General features: G+C 56.2%; 1 protein-coding gene across 1 annotated transcript in view; it reads left to right on the plus strand.

Moving 5' to 3' along the window:
* The window catches only part of LINGO1 (leucine rich repeat and Ig domain containing 1), a 291,038-nt gene that overhangs the window by 206,254 nt on the left and 61,907 nt on the right, over window positions 1-22,877 (plus strand). The gene's annotated exons all lie outside the window — the stretch shown is intronic.

The raw sequence follows: 22,877 nt of genomic DNA on the forward strand, positions 1-22,877 counted from the left end.
GTGAGTGTCTTAGCTTCTACCCCTTCTGGTCTGGGGCCCCCCAGGCAGAAGCCCCCTGCAGCTCTGGCCTGGGTCTATCCAGGGACCGGGAATGCCAACTCTCTCCAAGCCTTCTTTCCACAAGCATTCACCCAGTGCCTACTGCGTGCTGTTTCCTATGTAGAGTGTCGAGTCTTTGGGCCAGAGGAAGCAGTTCTGGGGCTGCCCAGACCCAGGTCACCACCTCAGCTGCGCCCCATCTTCACCCGGCCATACTCTGAGCCTGCCCTGCGCTTTGACGGGTTCTGCCTTTGGGATTGGGACCCACCAGCACCAAAGCTGACCAGGAGGGTCAGAAGTGGCCCCTTCTCTTTGCCTAGACACTCCAGACTTGACCCTGGGAAGGGAGGCCCCAGATGACAGAGTGTGAAGAGCCTGTTCGCTGGGAGAGAACCAGAATCCTGAGGAAACTTGAGGACACAAGACTATTGTCAGGTCGTTTTCAGATACGGGAGAAAGTCAGTTTGGGGGATGTGAGTGACCAAGGCAGGAGCTTGGGCCGCCCAAGCCAAGGAACCAGGAGACTGGGCAGAGCCCAGGCTGGGAGCCAGGCAGCCTGGATCTCAGGTCCACCCCCGCCTGGCTCTGGGACCGCCACCTGTAGCAGAGGGTAAAAAACTCAACAGCTAAGGGTGCTGGCAGGTTTACGGGAGAACAGCCTGGAAGGTCAGGCTGGAGAGGCTCCTTTCTCCATGCCTGACAGCCTGACAGGGAAAGAAGAGGAGAAGCTACCGCCATCCGACGCCCCTCCCTGGGTGCCACGGCCGGAAGCCTAGACCCAGAGGTAGTCCAGGCAGCCAAGGCCTTTCTGGGCTGCCCACTTTCCATGTGTTTCCAGTTGCCCCGTCTGCCTCACGCCCAGTGGCACTGTAGAATCAGGGTGTCCTGCCACCCAAGCCCTGTGGGGAGCTGGCTACTCTGCCCACTTTTTAGCCTGCAGCCAAGCTATTGGGGTCGGTCCGATTCTGAGAGTTGAGCCTGCTTCCCGGTAGGTGAAGATCACAGGCAGCTTTCAGCCTAACCCTCCACCAAAGAGAAAAGGCAAAAACACTGGGTCCTTACCCTGCACAATCCAGTGGGTGTGGCCAAGGACGGCACTTAGTCAGGTGAGCATTAGGGGAGGCAGCAAGCGCCAGGACCCCTCCACTGGCTCCTCGTTTACCCTTCAGAAGTGAGAATCTGAGGCTCAGAGAGGGGAGGTAAGCTGCCCTGAGTCACAGCAGAGTGGTGGACGGGGCATGGACTTTGGAATCAGACAGACCTCTGTTCAGATGCCGTCTCAGCCGTGGCACCTACTGGTGTGCAAGACTTACTGCTATGATTAGCATGACGTCACCATGGACAAGCAGGAGAGGGTGGTTGAACTCTCGAATTGGGAGGGAAAGGGACTGTGTGGGGGAGGATGGGGATCCAAAGGAACTGGAACTGCAAATGGGATTGGGGTAGAAGATAAGCCTAATCGTGCCCTCGGTTCACCACGGAAGGCCTTGGGGCTGTGTGGGGAAGGCAGGAGCAGGCTTTGGGCCATCACTTCTGTCTGCTCAGGACTGAGAGACTGACCCGTGTCCTGGAGCTCTGGAGGACAAGGCCACAACCTGTGTGCGTTTGGGGGGATGGAGGTGACAGGGATCAAGGGAGAAGGGGACAGAAGCAGTGTAGACCCTGACTCGTATTAAGGGTCCTGGTGGACCTTGAGCCTTTGGGCCTGGAGTCAGGGTTCATGAGATCCAAGGAGTGGGTGCACAGACCAGCTGGAGTCAAGCGGTTTACTGGGGCCCTGGTTCATGGTCTATCACCTTTCCTGCTTCCTCCCCCATTTGGTGTCTTCCAATGACATGACAGCCTGCACAGCGCTGAAAGTCTGGCTTGCTAGGATCTCTGATCTCTTCATTCATATGCTCCAGGGAAAAAAAATCTGATTGGCCACCTGCCAGCCAATGGATTGGCTGCCTCCAGTCAGATGTTCATCCCTTGTCCAATCATCTGAGGCCAAGGCGCTCAGCTGACCCAAGCCAAGTTTGGGTGCGGATGGTGCCTAAGGACTAAGGGACCATCAAGTACCAGTTGCTGCATAACAACCAACCTAGAACTTAGTGGTTTGAAACAACAATCGTGATATATTTGGTCACAATTTTGCAGCGTGGGCAGAGCTTGGTAGGACAGCTTACCTCTTCACCTCTTCTCTGTGTGGTGTCCATTGGGAGGACTTGACTGGGGCTTAAAGGTCCAGGGGGGGGCTTCTGGCCATGTCCGTTGCCTCAGCTGGGAGGTTGGGAGGGCTGGAGGCCAGTTGGCTTCTCTGTTGCCATGTGGTCTCCTCCGAAGGCTAGTCAGACTTCTCCAAGATGGTGAAACAGAAACTGCCAGGTTTCTTGGGGCCTTGGCAGGGATCTCACATTGTCATGTTCGCTGCATTCTATCAGTCAAGGCAATTCACAGGCTTAGATTCCAGGGGAGAGACGACAAATGCAGCCCTTGGCGGGAGGAGCTGCAAAGGCACACGGCCAAAGCGTGCGAGGGAAGCGAGGGGCCGCTGCAGCCACCTGGAAGAAAGCCTCCCCAGGGACCTGTGAGGAACACTTCTCCTTTTAGGAACCACTCACTGGTGCACAGGCCTTTACAATTTCCCCAGGGGTAAGGGACTTCGAGTGTGATGGGCTGGTAAGTAAAGAGCCAGCACTTGAACCCAAGTTGGCTCTCCCTGGTCCAGTGTCCTGAGCAGAAGCAGGAGGCAGGGAGTGCCAGGAGTTAATATAGCAATAACAATAATAGCTACTGTTTATCAAGGGCTGTGCCAGTCACCAGTTCAGACACCAGGTAGTTGTGATAAAGCCAGGATTCATACTCAGGGTGCCAGTACTTCCTGGCAGGAAAAGCACCAGACTGGTCTCATCTGTGAAGTGGGCAAAGCCACATCACGTCCTGCAGCCCCGTTCCTTTGTGGGATAGATGTCAGTGGCAGAGGGCATGCTATGGTACAGATGAGTGGGCACAAGGGTGGGGGGCACGAACAAAGCTCCTGCCAAGTCAATGACCCCCTCCTAGCTCCCAGGCCACTTGGCCTCACTGTGAGGCCCCAAGATCAGAGCACAATACACAAGCCCCAGCAGCCTGCTGGGAAGACTTGGCAATCTGGTATCTGCTGGGCAACTAGATATGAGCAGGGGTCTGAGAACAGTGGCTGTGCAGCACGGCCCTGGAAATTCAGAGCCTTCCCCTGGTACCCTGGCCTTTGACTGCTGGAGGTTGCTGATCGCTCAGCCTGTAAAGGGATTTACCGCCTCCCCATAAACCTATTATGGCTCATCCTCAATCCCCAGCCCAGGCCTTGACATCATGCCAAATGACAGTTGGTGTCTGGGAAGGCTAAGGTGGGGACTTTGGGGGCCATGGAGACTGAGGGACTCTCCTGTGTCTCAGTGCCAGCACCCCCAAACCAGTTGCTTCACACTCTAGCCCTCAGCCAACCCATGCCCTGGATGTGACCCCAGCAGGGTGCAGTGCCTCTGTCCCCACCAGCTCCACCACCACCCCTACTCCCTTGCTCCTGGTCTGGACAGTGACACACTGCCACGGAGAAGGCCAGTCCTGTGGATGGAGCAGCGAGATGTTTGGAGGAACACAGTAGGAGGAGGAAGCTGGATGTGTGCGGGAGAGAAAAAGCCACGCTGGAGAGAGGATGGGTGGGAGGGGCCCGGGGCCTTCCCTGTGATCGGCCCCTCCTCCCAGAGCTCGGCCCAAGGGCAGGGATTACCACACTGTCCCGGTATTTTGATGAGAAACATGCATCTCAGAGAGGTTGAGCCATTGGGCAAGGTTGCACAGCTAATTTGTGGCACCTTGGAAAGCACAAACTGTTCATTGTCTGCTCCCAGTTTGCAGCTAAGGAAACAGATTCAGAGGGGGAAGCGACGGGTCCGTGGTCACGTAATGAGCGTTAGTGGCACCAGCTACCACTGGGCTGAAGTAGACTAGGACAGCAGGGGGGCACCGCCGTGGCATTCAGGAAGACTTCCTATGGGAAACATCAGGTCAGACTAGCCCAAGGGGAGCGCCCGCCCCAGCAGAGGGGGGCGGCTGGACTGCCTGACTCTGCTCTCTGCCTAGCAGACATTTACACAGCTCGTTAAAAAATATGGCACCATAAAGAGGAAAGGCGCAGGCACAGTAAAGCCTCATCACCGCCATTGCCTGCCACCCCCGCAGCCTCTTTCTGGACACCCCAAGGGCACAGGGGGCAGGCCTGGGGTGCAGCTGCCCCTCAGCAGCCCCCAGGGTGGGGTTGGGGTGGCCATCTCTCCCGGGCTCTATCCAGAACCCAGGGCCACGAGGTGGAGCCCCTTCATTGTGTGACCTTGACCCTGTCCCTGTGCATTTCTGGACCAACCCTAAGAGCTCGAGAGAAGGCTATACAAATGAGTCTCCTTTCTAGCTTCAGGGTTCACCCCAGACCTCACTGGTGTCCCCCATCCCACGTCCCTGTCCCCATGCTGCTGCTGAAGTGCAGAAGAGTTATAGCCTCCCTAGCAGAAAGGCATTTACTGCCTGGCCCCGCGCCTGAGCCCCTAGATTCCCCTCACCGTGCTGGGTACTGACCGTGCCATCACCCGGACCGGGAGCCCGAGGGGCCTGCCAGCCCATCACCTGCCCCGGCCCTGGTGCCCTCGGCCGCCTCCTGTCTGTTCTCCCCAACCTTCCTCAGGTGCTGCTCAGTCTGGAGCCACGACAGCCAAAGCCCCCGAGGCCCAGCCATGAGAGCGGCCCCTTCTCCACACAGGCACCCTAGAGATCCCCTTTCTGGAGTATTCCGTGCCCTTCTCAGGGAGCCTGCCAATCTTCTGCCACTTAGGGTGAGTCCCTGCTCCTCTGCCTCACTTCCCCTTTCTGTACAGCTGAGGTCGGACCAGATGGGCTCTGAAAGCTGAGCTGAGGAAGAGGCCATGAGGAGTGGGACAAGCTCCTCCGGCCCATCGGCAGGGAACTAGAACTGGTGGACGGCCCCGCGGCCAGCCGTGCCAGCCAGCACTGCCCGACCACCGGCTGGCACGTGGCTGGCCCGGAGCCAGGACGACAGCTGTTCTCTTTCTCCTGCAGCAGCTGGAAGGGAAGGGGACCCTGCAAGGTCAATAGGTCTCTGCAGTTGCCCAGTGGCAGAAGGGGCTGCTGGATGGGGGGGCGCATAGGAGGTTTGTTCTGTGTGAGGCAAAGAGCTAGTGGCGGGTGATGGGTTCCAAGTCCCAGGTGGGCCCTCCAGCTGGTTTCCAGACCTTCCCCACGAAAGAAAGCTTCCCAAACACCCTTGTAGGAAGGAGAGGCTGCGGTGGGGAGGTGAATGAGGGACTGACGCCTGATGAGCACCCCGCAGCTGTGGAGCAGTGTCCCCCAGGCAGTGGGAGGCTAAAGGCAAGTTACCATTCGTGCAGAGAGAGCAGATAGGGGAGGTCAAAGCAGGTACCAGCTGTTCCAGTGTCCCCAGGCCCTCAGCTCTAGTCCCCCGGCTCTGATGGGGAACATCTGCTTGGAAGGCCTCACCCCCACGCTCCTGTGCACCGGGGACAGAATCCCCCCTCCTGCTGGTTCTCTGTGTTCCTGTGGGAGGGAGGGCAGGGGGGGCTCGTGGGGCTGAGGCAGGTGTTCGCAGAGCACCGCCTGGACAACGGGGAGCTGGCTGCGTGCTGAGCGTGCGAGGGACGCAGCTCAGAGTCTAAGGAGGAAGGACTTGACCTGTGGGAGCAGAGGAAGAGCTCACACACACGCATACACATGCACGCACACACCTCCGGTGAGCACGCATGTGCACATGGAAGAGCTCTCATTTATACAGCCCACACACACATATTCTCCCTCATATTCAAACATATATAATTTATACATGTTCTCCCACACAGACATGCAGCAGTTTACACGTTCACACACAAGCCTTACCACTCACCCTCGGTGTACACACTGGTACAGACAACAGCCATTCACACGGGCACCCCTGCTCCCCACTCAGCCATGATTCACACCAAAGCACAGACCTGCAAGCCAGCCAGTCCCCTCCCGCAGCACCCAAAGGTTCAGACCCGCTGGCCACCACGTGCACCCTGGCCGAGCCACGCCCCAACCAAGCCCCCGCCCTCGGGGCCTTGCCCCGTCCAAGCCGCGCCTGTGCTCAGGGCTCGCGCACCTCGCACACGCAGGTGAGCCCGTGCCCGCACGTGCCCGCGCAGGCAACAGCCCGGGCCTTGCTCCCACCCTCGGATTCGCCGCCTGCCAGTGAGAGTGCGCTGAGTGCTGTCTCCTAGGCAACCAGCCGAGTTGCCCGGCCGGGGGCTGGGATGGACCAGGGAGGGGCGTGGCCACGGGACACTTGCAGCCGCAGCACACCCCGCCCCCTCGCTGCCCCGCCATTCCCGCGTCCTGGCCGCCGGGCCCTTGTACCTTGGCTCCCCGCACAGGGTTAGAAGGCAGGGCTAGGATGATAGCACGAATGGTAGGGGTGCCTCAGAGGCACCCAGACTAAGCCTGAAATGAATCCCAGTGACGTTCCCTCCCTTTCCCCAGGGGCTGGGCAGGCGGGCATCCTGGCCAGAGATGCCTTGTTTGGCTGACCCCCACGAGGTCTGTGAGGGGACCCGGCTCCAAGGCCCCAGGGGAGGCGCCCTGACCCAGCCCGAGTCCCTCCAGAGGGTTCTGAAGAGCTTCATGGGCCTCTTGTCTTCCCCGAATGACCAAGCTCCTCCCCCTCCAGGCCCCCCACAGGTTCTGCCCTCTGCCTGGGCTGACCTCTACGCTCCTCCCCCCTCCACACACACGCACACACACACACGGGCTCACTTCTTTTTTTCTGGCAACCTGTGGCTCAGTATAGGTCACTTCTCCAAATGGTGCTTTCCTCAGCACCCTACGCCTGTACCCCCGTGCTAAATCAGCCCCCTGGTATAGGGCCTTCCCACACCAGGACTAGGCAAGACCGTATCTTGAGTGTTTGAGCCGCATCGAACCACAAAGCACACCAACAGTTGAGGCTGGTCAGAGGGCCAAAGGTAGGGGTTTAAGAGCACTGGATCTGGAGCCAGATGATCCAGGTCTAACTAAATCCTGGCTCTGCTGCATACCAGCTGTGTGACTGGGCAGGCTGCCCATGTAACTGGTAAGGATTAAATTAGATCATGCCCGCCAAGCACCCAGAAGGGTGTCTGGTACTGAGCAAGTGGCCAATAATTGTTCGCTTCTGCAATTATTATTCTGATGGGCTCCTCGGTACCTATAAGGCTCCCTTCCCCACCCAGCCCCCAGCCCCCAGCCCTCATTCAGAGCGTTTAGAACTGAAGCAGCTCCGAGGCAGGAGCCTCACATGTGCTGAGCAGTGGGGCTTTGTCCCCACACCTAGCCAAACCGGCTCCAACAACAGGCACCCTGTGCGAGGGGAGACTTGTCCCCCAGTGTGGAAATTAAGAGTCCATGGTGACAACCAATCATAATCGTCTACTACCCTATTGGACAGACAAGCCGATCTCTCTTTTTTTCTCTAGGAACATTAAAAGCAAGCATGATTTCCTACAGGCCCTGCAGTTGGCATTCTCCAGTGCGTGGCCCGCCTACCCGCTGCCCCCTCTGGGACGGGCCTATGCTCAGCCTCGGAGCCCATGTTTACTCCACCTGTACCCACTGGAGGGAGAGGTTGCTCCCCACCAGGGAGAGAGGTCTTAGCTGCAGGAAGGGGCTTTGCTCAGGGTCTTCTCATGCTTTCTCATCCCGCATTCAGTTTGCAGTCCCTCATTTATCCGGTATTATTTGTGCCTGTAGCCGTCCTGAATTTTCACATCTGCTCTGTCTTCTTGGGCACCCCTCGCTCACCGGGTCCTAGCCCAGCCCAGCTCTTCCTCCCTGTCTGACCCTGGGCAGCTGGTTTCCCCTCCCCGGGTCTCACCTTTCCCATCCATAAGACGGGTGGTGATTCTGGCTCTTGAACACCCCCTCCCCCCTCGCGCCCTCCTTCCTACGAGCCATTGAACACCTACTCTCTCCAGGCCCTGGGAATACTATGACAGACCAGACTGGAAAAGTTCCTGTCCTCAGGGAGTTTATAGTCTGGTGGGGAGACAGATTGCTCAAATAATTAACATTTTTAAATTGTGATCAGACATAAATACCAGGTGTTGGGAAAAATCCCAGGGAACCAGGTATGAGCATTGTGTCCGGCAATCTGTGCCTCATGACGACAGCGGCAGTGAGATGAGCGCAGTCCCGGCTCAGCCCCCAGCGCATGCCCTCTGTCCCGCCCCTGGGCCTCCAGTGCTCCCACAATCTCTCTTCCGGGGCCGGTCCCCAGTGGAGTTGTCTTCAAACCATCAGCCCCCTCCTCCCAGGCCCTGCCCTCACTCTCTGGGGAGGGCAAGCAGAAGCCACCCACCCCTTTTCACAGCATCCCTCCACTCTGCCCTGCTTTGCATAATTGGCTCCCAGTGAGATCCCCTGGAGGTGACTTGGCACACCCCTGATTCTGTCTCTGCTCCACGCTAATCAGCCCTGCGCCCTGGGGCACAGTAGTGCACTTCTCTCTAAATGGGGATAATCATTCCCACCTTCCAGGGCTGTTGGGAGGCTGGGTACAATGCTCTCGGAAAGTACCTGGCTTGTGGGATGTGCCCAGCAGGTGCCAGCTGCTGTCCTTTGCTGTGCCCTCCAGGGAGGGTCAGTGGAGGCTGCAGGGGGTGGTGGGGCTTTTGGGCTGGGATTAAGTTTTAGTTTTCAGTGCTATCTGTATCTAAAATAATTTGACTGCAAGGACCAGAACCCCATTTAAAGACGTTCTCTAACAAGGGGGCTTCCGTAAGGCTGTGGTCTCAGGGAAGCCCCTCGCAGGAAGCTGCCCCTCCTCTCGGCTCTGCTTGCAGCTGCACAGCCACTCGGGCCCCCTGTCCCTCTCTGCAGAGGGGGTAGCTTCCTCTGCAGCCCAAGAAGGGGTGTCCTGCCTGAGCACGGTCACCCTAGGAAGGCAGCCTCAGCTCCCCACAGCGACTTGCTCAGACTCCACATTCAATTCTAAACTCCCAAGAGAAACTATGATGGGCCAGGATTGGGTCAGGCCACCACCGCTGGTCCCAAGACAGAGGCAGAAGATGGGGAAGGCCGCCTCTTCCAGGCTGTGGGGGGGTGGGGTCTTTACGTAGGAGTGCGAGGGGGTGAAAATGGTGATTTTCCATAGACCGCTGGTTCTCAACCCTGGCTACACAGTGCGATCATCAAGGAGCTTTAAAAAATACTGCTACCCGGTTCCCCGCTCCTGGTGGTTCCGATTCCACTGGTCTGTGGTGCTGCCTGGGTCATGAGCTTCAAGTTCCCCAGAGGATTTCAATGTGCAGCCTAGGTACACGCCACTGCTTTAAAGACTTCCTGCAGGTTGAGTCCACACTGCAGGGGTCATCCACCCCTCTAGTTTGTCTCATTTCAGGCCAAATGAGAGGTTCACCCTTCATGGCCTTAGCCAGTCACTCCCAAGCCTGGTCCGGGCCTACCGAGTCCGAAGGTCTGGGGAGGAGCTCTGCTGATTCTTATCACCAAGCAAGTCGGGGACAGGGGGCTGAGTGATAACTTTACCCACTCTCCACACACCTGACATGCAGTCATGGGGGGTATCAGCCCGAGTGCAACGAAAACTCCATGTAGCGGAGGGGAAAGTAGAAAAAAATGCCTCAGCCCAGCGTGACACAGTTGTCATCAGTGGAGGCCAACCTGTCCCCTCTGGAGAGAAGTAGGTGATGGGAGGAGGCCTGATGCCCCCAGATCTCCGTGCTCGAAGAGCAGAGTAGACATCGATTGTTCTGTTTGCTCTGTATGAGGAGCCCACCCTCCCCACCTATCCCCCAAGCCGTGTAGTGACTGCGAACTGCTGTCTTCTTATGGAACCCACTGCCCTGGACATGGTCTGATCTAGGGGAGGGTATGTGACCCAAACTAGGCCAATCCATGCCCACATTTCCTCGCTGGGGTGAATGGACAAGAAATTGGCTTCTGCTCCAAGTGCAGCTAATCAGAACCCCTCCTTAGGATATTTGAATTTGGACCCAGTGAATACCAAGATTGGTTCTTCTCTGGAGTGGAGGCTGCAAAAGGTGAGCCTGGGAGAGCTAGCAAGAGCCATGATTCCCGTTCACAGAGGACACAGGGAGACCCGGAGGCGCGCTCCGGGAGGTGGCCGTGGTTCTGCTTTCCTCTGTGGTCTCCTGAGCCTGGCTATGGGTGGGCCCCAAGAGCTGTGGGCACAGCATAATCAGGAGCTTTGCGGCCACATGCCATGGGCTGCTGGTTGCCGCCATTACTTCTTCCCAGATAATTTCACATTTTTATCTGAGGGTCTGTTTCTTGTCACCTCAATTCTAGGGTCAGTCTATGCCTTAGGGTCAGTCTCAGTGGATTTCTGCCCTTTTCTAAAAAGTGCTCTTTGAATGTTAGGTTACAGAGAAATGTGAAGAAACGCAATTGCGCGATGAACTGCCAGGCTTCCCTATCTCAAACTGAAAACTCCCTGTCTCTACTAGGAGCTAGGGGGTCTCTCACATCTCTGCTTTCTTTTACATTTCTACTCCATTTTCTTCCTCAGATCTGCAAACCAAGCCTTCCCCTCACTTGTCAAGGTGCACTTAGCTGAGCTTGACCACCCAAGGTAGCAGCCCCTGCTGGGAGCCACCACAGCCACCAATCTCAGTTCTCTGTAGATTTCGAATTCCCACAAGACACACTCTGATTGGCTGAGTGTTACGCAGGTGACCTCGACCCGGCCCCATCAGCTGGGGCTGGAGGAAGGCTGTCACGGAGAACAAAGACCCATCCTTGTTCACCAGGTACTAGGCATCATCATTGGAACCCTGGGGCACGACAGAGGTTACTTTTAGATGAACTTAAGTGAATCTGCACTTCCTCCATGAGATCTTGCTCCTCAGCAAGTCAAGAAAAGAACAGGGGTCTCCACCAGGGGGTTTGCCGATTTTGCCAGCCGGCCCTAGAAGCTGGCAAGGAGGGACAGGCAGGGGTGACCCTCGCCCGGACCCCTGAGGCAGCAGCTGCAGGCCTGCTCTGCATCCTGTCCAGACATTTCCAGTAAATAAACATTGACGCTTCCGATATCATGTTAGTTTCACAGGCGACTGCCTCGCTGACAGTCTCCACACCCAGCGAGCCCCTCTTGTCAGGTTTATACTCACAGGCGGACACCAGCCCTGCTCACAGGCTGCACGACGTACAGACATAAAAACAAATGGCTTAGAAAGCCCTGGTGAAGGGACGGGGAGTGGGTGAAGGGACAGTAGCATGGGTGCCTCGGCTGGGAAGAAGCAGCTGTGCTCAGGGTCCTGAAGGTGACAAGGGCACAGACCAGGCACAGGTCTTAGGATCCATCAGTGTGACCTTGGGCAAGTCTCTACCCTCCTGGTCACAGTTTTTGAGTCTGTGAAAGGAATTAATATAGTAGCACTGCTTCTTTGGGACCTTGACTGAGAGTCCCAGGCAACCCCTGACTCTTAAAAGTCTTTCTTGGACTTCCCAGGGGACTCCAATCCAATGATGGCTGTTGCCTGGCGTTGACCTTCAGCATGACCCCCAGAGCCACCAGAGCAGAGGCACATCTCCACTGTGTAGATGGCTGAGCTGAGGCCCAGTGCAGGAGACAAGAGCAGAACCAGGGCAGGAACTGGGACTCCGGCTCTGGCTGCTTAGACAGCGGCCAGCCACGTAGGCTAAGGTTCTAGGGCACCAGGATGGGGGGGCCAGCCCCTTGGAGATTCTTCCTGACATGTGCAGTCATGAGGTCTCATGCATATGCATGAGTCATTCCTATTTCAGGCTGAGCTGATAGGCTGGTGGCACTCTCCAGCCAGGGCTCTCTTGGGCTCTAGGACCCTCCCTGTCAGTGCATATTCCTGAGCCTCTTTGGGGGTGTCCCCCCACAGTCCCAGGCCAGCCCACACTGGGAGCTGGGGAGTGGTAGCTGGCCGAGGAGATGCTTTCTTTCTCTGGCTGCGGCTGTGGCTGCTTCCGTGTCCCTCCAGCAGGTGGAAAGAAACAGCATTGGCTGGGCCTGTCCCGCTACGCCTCCTGCCCCGCATCCGCAAGGCCTAGGCTGGACCCCACGCACTTAGTCCGCCGCCTTGTCTGCCATCTACTCCCTGAATGAAGGCTTCACGAGCCTGCAGGACATCTGGGGGCGCTGCACCCCGGGGGTGGTGACAGGGAGCGGGAGGAGGCACCTTGGCTTCCCGGATGGCTCTCCAGGAAGGCTCAGACGGCCATCTGCTCTGGGGGCAGGGCTGTGAAGCGCCCACGCAGCAGCTCACGCCCACAGTCCTGGTGCCTGCTGCTGTCAATAAAGACTTAATGGACTAAAGTGAACTAGAGTCATTAACACTGTTATCAGAGGCAGGTAGAGGTCAGTGCCCGCCCTGAGGCCCGACCAACCTGCAGTCTGGGGAAGGGGAACTTGGGCAAGGCCTTCACATCTCAGGCACTCAGGCGAGCCTCACCTACAAATTTGGGCATGAATGCCCCTCCTCAGGTGGCTCCCATCACTGCAGGCCAAAATTCTTAAGCTCCTGAGGCCGGCATTCAATGCTGCCTGACTCAGCTCCTTCCCATCTTTGCAGCCCCCCACCCCCCACCCCCAGATTCACGCGCTCACACACAGCACTGGTTCCCTTCACAGACCTGTGAAGGCACCAACCTGACCACCCCCACCCCGGGCTGAGTGGGGGTCTCTCTCTCTGGGGTCACCTAGGGAGTCACCCATAGGGAGGTTGCCTTTTGGACAAATTTGAAAGAGTCCCCATTTTCCCCATGAGAAATGGCCCTCAATTCCCCAGGGAGGGCTTGTTCCTCAACAAGTCAGGAAGAGTCCCAGCTTCCCCTTCCCCCGTGGTCTGCTGTGTCGTCGGCTGTTCAGGTGCTTGTCCGACCCGGCTACCCTCCTCCTGGGAGAGGCTGGAGGCCAGGCGTGTCCCGCCCAGGGCCCAGCCCCCAGGACGCGTCTGTCAGTGGTTCCCGAAGAGGCAGGAGAGGGTGGCTCCGGGTGCTTCCTTGAGCCCTTCTAGGGGGCCTTCCGCCAGCCTGCACCCAGCTCCTGCTCAGCACCTTCAGGATCGCTTAATTTACAAATTTTTCCTCCTTAATTACAGCCAGTGTAACAAATAACAAATAAATGAAGGAGGGAAGGAGGGAAGGAGGGAGGGAGGGAGGGAAGGAAGGAAAGCACAGGAGCAGCCAGTCTCTGCGGCGCGCATCCCGGGAGCTCTGAGCCAAGACTATGGCAGTGGCAGGGACGCAGTGGCAGGGACGGAGGCTTTCCGGCTGGACAGCGGCTCCCGCGCTGGTGCTCAGTGACCCCTCACGCCCCCTGGTCTGGAGACGGGCTGCCCTGGGGCCTCTCCAGGCCAGAGACCCTCTTGGCCACACCAGGCAGGTAGGAGCTACCTAGATCTCTCCCCTCTCGGACTCCTGCCGTTTATCGAGGGCCTTCTGTGTGCCAGGCCCTCTGCTGAGCCACCACTCCAGCGCTCATAGCAATCCTTACTGTGAGTCATTCTGAAAGAGGGACACTGAGGCCCGGAAAGACGAGGTGACCCCCACTAGGCCGTGGGTCTGACGTCAGGGTGCGCGCTCTGTGAAATGCTGCCTCCCCCATGAGCAAGCCCAGCACTCAGGGGTGCTGTGAGCACCTCGTGGGGCTGTCACACCAGTCTCTCTGCTGTCCCAGCAAGGGCCGCACGTTCCTCTCCCTTGGGGGTTGTGCGTGGGAAAGGAGAGCCACCGAAATCTTTTCCCCTTTCTCACTGCTCGTGCCCGATGGGTCAAGATGGTCAGAAGCAATTTTACTGCAAGGGATGTAAAAGCACAAAGCAAAAAGGATACAAAACAACCTTCTGAAACCCATTGTTTTTTAAAAATAATGAAAACATGGTGGCCAAGTCCTGGTTTCTTGCCTGTCAAGGCCACAGCAGCCAGCATGGGCCAGGCAGGACGCAGGGAGGGTCTGCTGGGCCTGGTTCTGTGGGCTCTGGGTCATCTCGCCTTCCACTGACAGCCTCCCTGGAGAAGAACTGGACTCAGAAGAATAACTAATCCAAAGCCCAGCCTTCCCAGGCCAAGGCTGACTCCACCAAGAGACCTTAGAGTCTCTTAGATGAACTTGGATTTCTCTGATTTAAGGGGTACATGAATTCTGTCCACCTTTCTCACTCCCAAGGCTTTTGGTGCATGAATGGACAGTGGTGACTTTGGCCTCTAAAAGAATGGGAGGAAGCAATGTATTGTCCCAAGTGTGTCATTCTGTCCTACCCCCACCCACAGGCCTCATGTTTAGCTGTGTAGTGGGGTACATGGGAAAAGACACAGCTCTGCTCTTGGGGTAGCTATGGGGCAGCATTCAGAGAAGGAACAAAAGGCAGCCATGGAAGGTTTGGCAACACATTCATTCATTCATTCACTGTTTATTGAGCAGATACTGTGTGCCAGGCAGTGATCCTTCTATTATAGGCGTGGGGACACAGTAAAGAACAACAATGACAAAAGTCTTATAGTCCAGTGCAAACATGTCCTATAAAGGGCTAGGAGTAAATATTTTATGTTTCGTAGGCCACATATAGCCTCTATCACATAATCGTCTGTGTTTGCTTTCTTACAACCCTTACAAATGTAACAATGACTCTTATTTCATGGGCTGCACAAAAACGGGTTGGGGCTGAATCTCGCTCTGGGGCCACAGTGTGTCATCCCTGGTCTAGTGCAACACCATCCAATAGAAAAATAACACAAGTCACATGGGTAACGTAAAATTTTTAGTAGTTACATTAAAAAAGTAAAATGAAACAGTTGAAATTAATTTTAAAAGTAGTTTATTTCAGCCAATATATCCAAAGTATTATCCTTTCAACATGTAATCACATTTTTTTAAATTAATGAGATATTTTATATTCTTTTTTATTTTGTACTAAGTCTTCAGAAACTGGTGGTATTTTATACTTAACGTATATCTCAAGTTGCACTAGCCACATTTCAAATGACCCAACAGACATATGTGGCTAGTGGCCATGAGATTGGACAACGCAGGTTTAGTGGGAGAAACAGATGGTAGACAAGGTAAATAAGTAAAATATGCCAAATATTTGAAGGTGATAAGTACCATGGTGGAAAATAATTGAGGGAGAGGGGTAGGTGGTATTGGTTATAAGTCCCTCAGGCTCTTGTTTGCTTCCTAGGTCTGGGAATCTTGGGCCAAGTACCTTTTAAGTCCCAGAGAAGAAGGTGGTAGCATCGCTGAATCTTTCAGGGACAAGAACCGAGGGGTGTCATCTGGCCCAGCACTTGCTCAGGGCAGGGGTGCCCCCTGACAGCAGGCAGTCCAGCCCCTATTTACCCCCTGCCCCACGGGAAGTCATCGCCCCCTCCAAGCAGCCTGCTCCTCCCAGCTGTGTTCTCTGATTTCATTCCTCCCTCCTTCTTGACTTTGCATCCCAACTCATATTTTTAAAAAGGAAGAGTTTTCATGTTAAGATTCTTCAGTGGCTCCCTGCTGCTTTTAAGGTGAAGTCTAAAGTCCTTACCGCGATCTACACAGATGTATGTCAGGATACTTTCTGCCACGAGTAACAAAGCGTCAAACCGGTACTGGCTCAAACTACGAAGAAATGTATTGGCTCTCCAAAACATGATGCCTCGAGGTATGTGGGCCTCCTCTCACTTCTCACTGGCCAGAAATGGGTCACATGCCCATCTCTGAGCCAATCACTCGCTAGTAAGGAAATCGAATGGCAACTCCAGTCCCTCGCTCGAGCTAATAGTGAATTGAACTGAATGCAATTCTCGTAACTTCACTGCTGGGAGAGGGGTGGGGAGGATGTTGTAATGCACCACTGCCCACCCCAGGCCTCTCAAGATGGGCGGAGCTCGTGCACCGCACTTACCCCTACTGTGCCCTGCCTCATTCCCCCCTCTGGCTCACCGAAGTGCCCCTGTTGCTTCTAAGTCTTCACACAGGCTGTTTCTTCCCCTTGGAGTGCTTTTTCCATTCTCTGCCTCCATCCTTATCTTTGCCTGGCTACTTCCTTTTGTCCCCTAAGCTTCAGGCCAGATGTCATCTCCATAGGAAGACCATGCCTGGTCCCCTAGATCATGTCAAGGGCTCCATGAAGGACACAGACCACAGCAGATTCACTTCCCAGTGCCCAGCACAGAGCCTGCACAGAGTGGGTGCTCAGTCATACTTGGATAGGACTGGCTTTGGGATCTTCTCAGTTTGGAGTTGTGGTAGACCTGGCAGACAGAGCAGGTCCCTATGCCACCAGGGCCTTCTAGAGAGTGTGCCCTGTGCAGGGAGAAGCCAGGTCAGGAGTCCCAGGTTCAAGTGCCAGATCTGCCTCTGACCTTGGGTGTGATCTTGGGCAGGACTTTTCTAGACTGGACTGGCGTTTGGGGACGGGTAGATGGCAGAGCTGGGAGCTGGCAGGGAAGTGAGCCCAGTCCTGTATGGCCAACTGCCACCTGCTGCCCCTCTGCTCGAGGCAGAGCTCTGTGATGCGCACAGAGCTCATGTACAGCAGGGCATCCTCGGTGGGGAGAGCTCTGAACTTCTAAGAGAGTGGGAGGCCAGAAAAAGCAGGATTGAAATTCTAGCAGACACTCCTGAGCGTGCTCCCTGGAGCCCCCGTGCCCGCCTCTGTTCCATTTAATCAATATGTAATTAAACTGAAATCCCAGCTTAAGAATTTCCAACAGTGGGAAGACTAGGCTTTCTGTGGGGCTGGCAGAGTTGAGGCTCCTGGGCCCTCCAGCTATTAGCCCTTCACCTGCCTGGCCTGCTCCTGCCCCTCCAGGCCTCAAGGTCACCTTCCTCCGCTGGCCAGGCCAGGCAGGGACTCCAGTCCCCTGCACAAGCCTTCTGGGGGAGGTGAAGGGGCATCTTAGGGGCAAGAGGACCAGAAGGAACCTCCTGAGACCCACTTTTTGAAAATAGAATGAAAACATGGTGGCCAAGTCCTGGTTTCTTGCCTGTCAAAGCCACAGCTGTCAGCATGAGCCAGGCAGAACCCAGTGTCTGCTGGGCCTGGTTCTGTGGGCTCTGGGTCATCTCGCCTTCCACTGACAGATCTGCAGGCTGCACAGAGAGACAAGGTTAGCTGATAGTAAAGAGAAGGCTAAGAAAATGTGACTGTGGTTCAGCTCCCAAGGGACAGGCAAGAACAGGAGCTGGCTTGGGGACGGGGCAGTCATGGTGATTAAAGTCCTACCCAGCCTCCTCCCCCAGGCCCAGTGAGCCTCACCGCAAAGCGTCCTCCCCCAGCTCTCAGGACCGTCCCTTGGAAGGGGTGACTGAGGCGCACGGGGAGGAGCCAGACCTTGCTGCCTGACCCGGGCCTACCGTGCACGGCATTCCGCCCCCTGCCCTAACCCGTGGCCCCAGAGCAGTGTGAGAGGAGGCGAGAGAGGGCAGGGCTGGTCAGCGGAGGCGCAGCTGCGATCCGGGGGCCGGTGGAGGTCTGGGGGACGGCCCTGCTCAGAGCCGCAGGGCCTCAGCGCATCAGTGTGCAGGGGGTGCAGGGAGCACCCGGCTGGGAGCAGCTCTCTCTCCCGCTTAACTCCGAGACCCGAGCTGCAGGCCCCGTGCCCCACCCTGCATCTTTTGCTGAACCTTTATATTGCCTGTATTATTTTCCTATTATTCTTTAAGCCAACTTACTTTTTTATGTAGATAAATTTATTTTAAAAGTAGCCTTTCCATTAGTAACTTAAGAGAAAATCCAGCCTCAATTTTCATATATAGAAGATAAGTATAAAAGCAAATACAATGAAAATGATAGAAACAAAACCTCATTCTAAAATATTAACCGGACCCAGAAGCCTGGAGTCTTTGAGTCTGAGGCTTCAGGGCTGGAAGATCTGTAAGAGTTAGAGGCGCTGAAAGCATGTGAGCCCCGACTGGAGGCTTTCTCCGTGTGTCCCAAAGGCTTTCACAACTAATTGAAAGCAGACTACCTTTCTTACCAAGTGATAATTTGATGATATGATGATGTGCCATGTGTGACATAAAATCATCTCCCTGCTGCCAGTCATCCGGGTCCCCCTGTGCTGGCTCACTGCCTGAGCCACCGCCAGCGCTCCCCCAGGCTTTTGCAGCAGCCTCCTAACGGGCTCCCATCCCCACGGCCTCCTTGCCCACAGCAGCCAGAGGGATCTGTCAGCATGAGTCAGCTGCCGGCACTCCTTAGGGCCCAAGTGGCTTGCACCTCACTCAGAGTGGAACCCCTATTTCTCCTCCACCCCCTTCCCAGACATCTCCCCACAGCCCGCCTCCTCCCCGCAGGGCGTTCCTCCTTAGAGCCTGGGGGCTTGCTGTCCTCTCGGTGGCTTTGTTTTCTCTTGGGTCCGCATAACACCCTCCCTCACTGCCTTCGGTTCTCACCCAGCATCACCTCACCAGGGTGACCCTCCTGAGAACTGTAGGCCCACCACCACCCCACCAGTACCTTCTGTTCTCATTCTCTGATTTTTCTCCTTAGTAGTATTAGCAAAATCTAACAGACCATGTGGTTCACTTATTTATCTAGTTTATTGCCTGTGCCCCTAGTGATCACAAACTTCATGAGGGCAGGGGTTTTGGCCTGTTTTGTCTGCTACTGGGTCCTCGGTTCCTAGAAAGTGCTACATTTAAAATGGTAAACTTTCGTTTGAATGAATCAAGGAAGCTTATCCCCTCAGGAACCATGCAAAGCAGATGTTGCTGTCACCCTTCCTGTTTTACAGGTGGGAAAACGAAGGCCAAGGTTACAAACCAGTTGGTAGCACAGTCAGGATTTGAAGACAGACTTCAAACCGCATACATTCTAAATGGCGGTTAGTTCAGGCCCCTCATGTTATACTTAGAGTGCCCAACACCCCTGCCCTGAGTCATGCTAGACTGAACGACAGAGATTGCGAAGGAGAGGGCGACCAGTGCCTCAACACCACCATAAGCAAGAAAGCTTGGTTTCCACCATTCACATCTCATCGCAGCCTGCGGGAAGCAGCCCCTTTGGGTGGTAGCAGAGAAGGCATCCCCCCCCACCCCGCCCTGCCCCCTCCCCCGGCCCCAGCCAGTCCTCATGCAAGTGGTCAAGCCCTCGTCCTCAGCATCCACAGCCTGACTGGCGCCCTCCTTCACTCAAGGAACCAGTCCCGAGCATCCTCTGGGTGCCACGCTGATGCCAGGCTGGAATCTGGCCTCCTGGGACCCATTGCCTTGTGGGGGGCAGAGGAGGGAGCCAGCGGCCTGGTTGGGGGGCTGATGATGGGGGAGCTGGGAGAGCCCCCACCCAGGCGCACAGACTATCCCGAGGGAAATGGGGAGCCCGCTGCAGGAAGGGATGAGGTCAGAACACAAGCTTTGCTTTTTTGGCACTGAAACTGCCCTCTCCCCAGCGGGTACCCAGTCCCGCTGGCACTCACCGGTGCATGACTGTCCGAGGCTGGATTCCCCAGAAGCAGACACTGAGACAAGGATTTGAAGGGGAGTATCTTCCGTGGGAGGTGAGCCCAGGAAGCCCTGGGAGGGGAGACAAGTAGGAAGCAATACATGGGACCACTGTGGGCAAGCAGGGTCTAGCCTGCCTGAGGACCTTGGAGGGACCACATGGACACACCGCAGAGTCACCTGATCACGGAGGGAGGAGCTGGAGTGTTTATCCACCCCCCACGTCCACCCTCACCGCTTGCCTCCATTGAGGTGTGAGACTCCCGCCATTGCTGGGGCGCCCCACCCAGGGGCCAGCTAGCTCCTGGACCAGAGAAAGCTCTCAGCAAAGATTTGCAAATGCTTGTATGGGCAGCTGTGGGGTAGGCATGGGCAGTATGAAGGGGGCATGGACAGGGCCTGGGAGCATCCTGCAACACAGTACATTCTGGAAAGTTAGGTAACTTCTGAGTCTTAATCTCCTCACCCACACAAGGGAGGCAATACCAACTCCCCTACAGGGCTATTTTGAACTTTAAATGTGATAATAGTAGCTCAGTGCCTAGCACATAATAGATACTCATAAAGATTTGCCTCCTTCTTTGGCAACATTGCTGACTATTCAAAGACCATTTGGAGCTGTGGCGTCATTCATGACTGCCCAGGGAGTAGTCCCTGTCAGAGTCTCTGTGTGGTTTGGGACCCATACGGAGAGGCCTGCAGGGCAGTGCCCAGGGCCTGGGGGCCCACAGAAAACAAGCCCTGCCCCCGCCACATCCGGGACCCTGACTGCTGGGACCGCAGGGTGGGGCCAAAAAGGCCAGGAGGGAGGGGTGACGGGTTGTGCAGGACACTGAGCAATCCTAGGGCCGTGGGGGCCCCTGAGGAGAGGGTCAGGCTGAGCAGCTTCCCGGCCCTGCCCTCGGACTGCCCTGCCGGTCCCGACAGAGGCTCAGATGTCACCTGCAAGGAGGGGACGGATAGGCCTTTGTAAATGTCAGAGGCTGAAACAGCTTCCTGGATTCCGGCCAGGAAAAGTGGCAGGGCTGGAGAAGTCCCCTCTGTCCCCACCCACGCTCATTCACGAGCGGGGCAGCCCCTTCTACAGGTCCCAGGAGTCCCAGAGGGGCGTGGCGGGGCACTGCCCCGTTTCAGGATGGGGAGAAGAGTCAGCGCAAGGCTGTCTTCCTCAGTCTCATTCAGGACTGTCTTCCTTGCAGTGGGGCTGTGGGCACCAACCGGTGGATTTGTCTTCCAGAACCATAGACACTGAGTCCCTGGCAGGCAGGGCATCCTTGGGGCAGGGCTCTGAAAGTGCTCACGAAACACCCACCGGGCACGTGGCAGCTCCTCCCACATGTGCAACTGCCCTGTCTCTTCTGTTCAGAACACCTGACTTCTCCCGGCCTGAGTGCCCCCGCCTGGTGTTCCCCCGACCCTGTGTCCCCATGGCCGGCTTCCCTCACACTCCTGAGCGAGGATGCTCACCGCATCAGGCAGGTGCAGAGGACCTTCCTGCCTACTTTGGGGCATGTCTACGTGCCCACGGGGTCTCCGGAGTGCAGAGTGCGTGCCTTAAATGCTGTGGAGAGAGCGCTGCAGCGAAGTGTGGGGAAAGGGCCCTGAGGGCAGGCTGCGGGCGAGGAGGACGGTCTGCACCCCCCTGATGCAGGTCAGAGGTGCTCCTGTCCCCAGCCCCACTCTGACTCTGGAGCCCTGTGCCCTGAGGAGCTTCTGCCCCGGCGCCCCAGCTCCTTTTTAAGAGAGCACCATGCTGACAGCAACATTCAAGGCCTGAAGCGCAGCCAAGAGGGTGCACGCAGGGGGCGGGGTGCAGACAGAGCTTGGCCTGCCCGGCTGGGGTGTCTGTCCCCAGGTATGTGAGCAAGGCTTTTCAGGATGGGACAGAGCCAGCGGTAGGGGGAAAGGGGAGGTAGACAGGCTGGGGCCTCGGGCTGGAGTCTGGGGGCCAGGTCTTCCCAAGAATTCCATATTTGGACCCCGCCGTACACATTGCTGGGAAGGTGTGTTTGTCAAGGTGCAGGTTCGAACATGCTTAACAGTTTGTTAGCTTGATTTGTAATTTAAATATCTAGACCTATGTGCAGTATATGTGCTTTCATTTGTACCATTGCCCCGACCCATGAATGTTAGGGGTAGGCCTAGAGGTGGGGCTTGGGCATTAGACCTAATCCACTCTGCTCTGAGACGGGCACCTGTCAGCAAGGCAGCCACCTCCACCAGGTGACATGGCCATGAGCACAGCTGTGAGCAGCCACCAGAATATGGAGTCTCCTAGCTGGGAGACATTTGAGTTCAGCAATTGAGGACTCATTGTACAGATGGCAAAACTGAGGCCTACAGGGTGCCAGGGACTTGCCAGTGCTGCACACAAACCTGTGATCTTCATGCGTGTGTGCCAGGGTGGCACGCCATGTGCCTCAGCGGGGGTGCTTGCACATCGGGATGCGCGTGCACGCGAGCCCATGTGCTGATGCCTTTGTTTTCTTCTGCACATTTTTTCTGCAACAGGGAAGATCCATCATTTCCTCTTCCTGTAGTGATGTTGACCTGATTAAAATTTTTATTGGATTTCACAAAATAATAGCATATGCAACATTCCCTGGGGGCCCTGCTGGAGGAGGTGATGGCAGAGGATGGCAGGGAATGAGAGGCTGGGGTGGGGGCTAATATGAACAGGGAGCAATGAGTGGCTTTAGAAATAGGTTGAGTCAGAAAACGTTTCATATGCCGCTGAAATGACTGGTGTGGGCAGGCCGGGCAGAAGGGATATGAAAAGCTTTGCCTTTGAAGTCGCGCTCTTGGGAAGCTGGAGGTGGGATCACCAATGTGGGCCAGCCACAGGAGGATGTCAGGTGGCATGGGACCAGGAAGGGGACAGGAGGAGGGGACCGCAGTCTCCAGGAAACAGCATGAATGCTTGCATGTCCCTTCTCCCCTTGCTCCCCTGCCCAAGGCTCTGGCCCATTGCTGGGTTAGGAATGGAAGGGCTGCGGGCACATCGGGATCCCAAGGCCAGATCCGAGTGAGCCTCCAGGTGGCAGCCTCCTCCCTGCTGTAGTGGCCACACTGTGGGTGCATGTGGGGACCTGGGGTCCACTAGGCTGACTTGGTCACTCACTGGCTTAGTGTGCTTGGGGAAGTCATTTGATCTCTTCAGCCTTGGTGCTCTCACTGTATGAGGCTGGAGGCTTCAAGGAGGTAATGGATGCAAAGGGCCAGCACAGGTGGCTGCCCACGCTTGGCCGCTGCTGGTTTTTATCACTGGGGAGTCATCCATTCTTTTGTTCATTCACTCTGCCTGCCCTCTCTCCGGCACTGGGGAGAGACCAGTGAAAAGTGCCTGACCTTATGGGGCTTA

The sequence above is a fragment of the Manis javanica genome, chromosome 8 (assembly GCF_040802235.1).
Source record: "Manis javanica isolate MJ-LG chromosome 8, MJ_LKY, whole genome shotgun sequence".
Lineage (NCBI taxonomy): Eukaryota > Metazoa > Chordata > Mammalia > Pholidota > Manidae > Manis > Manis javanica.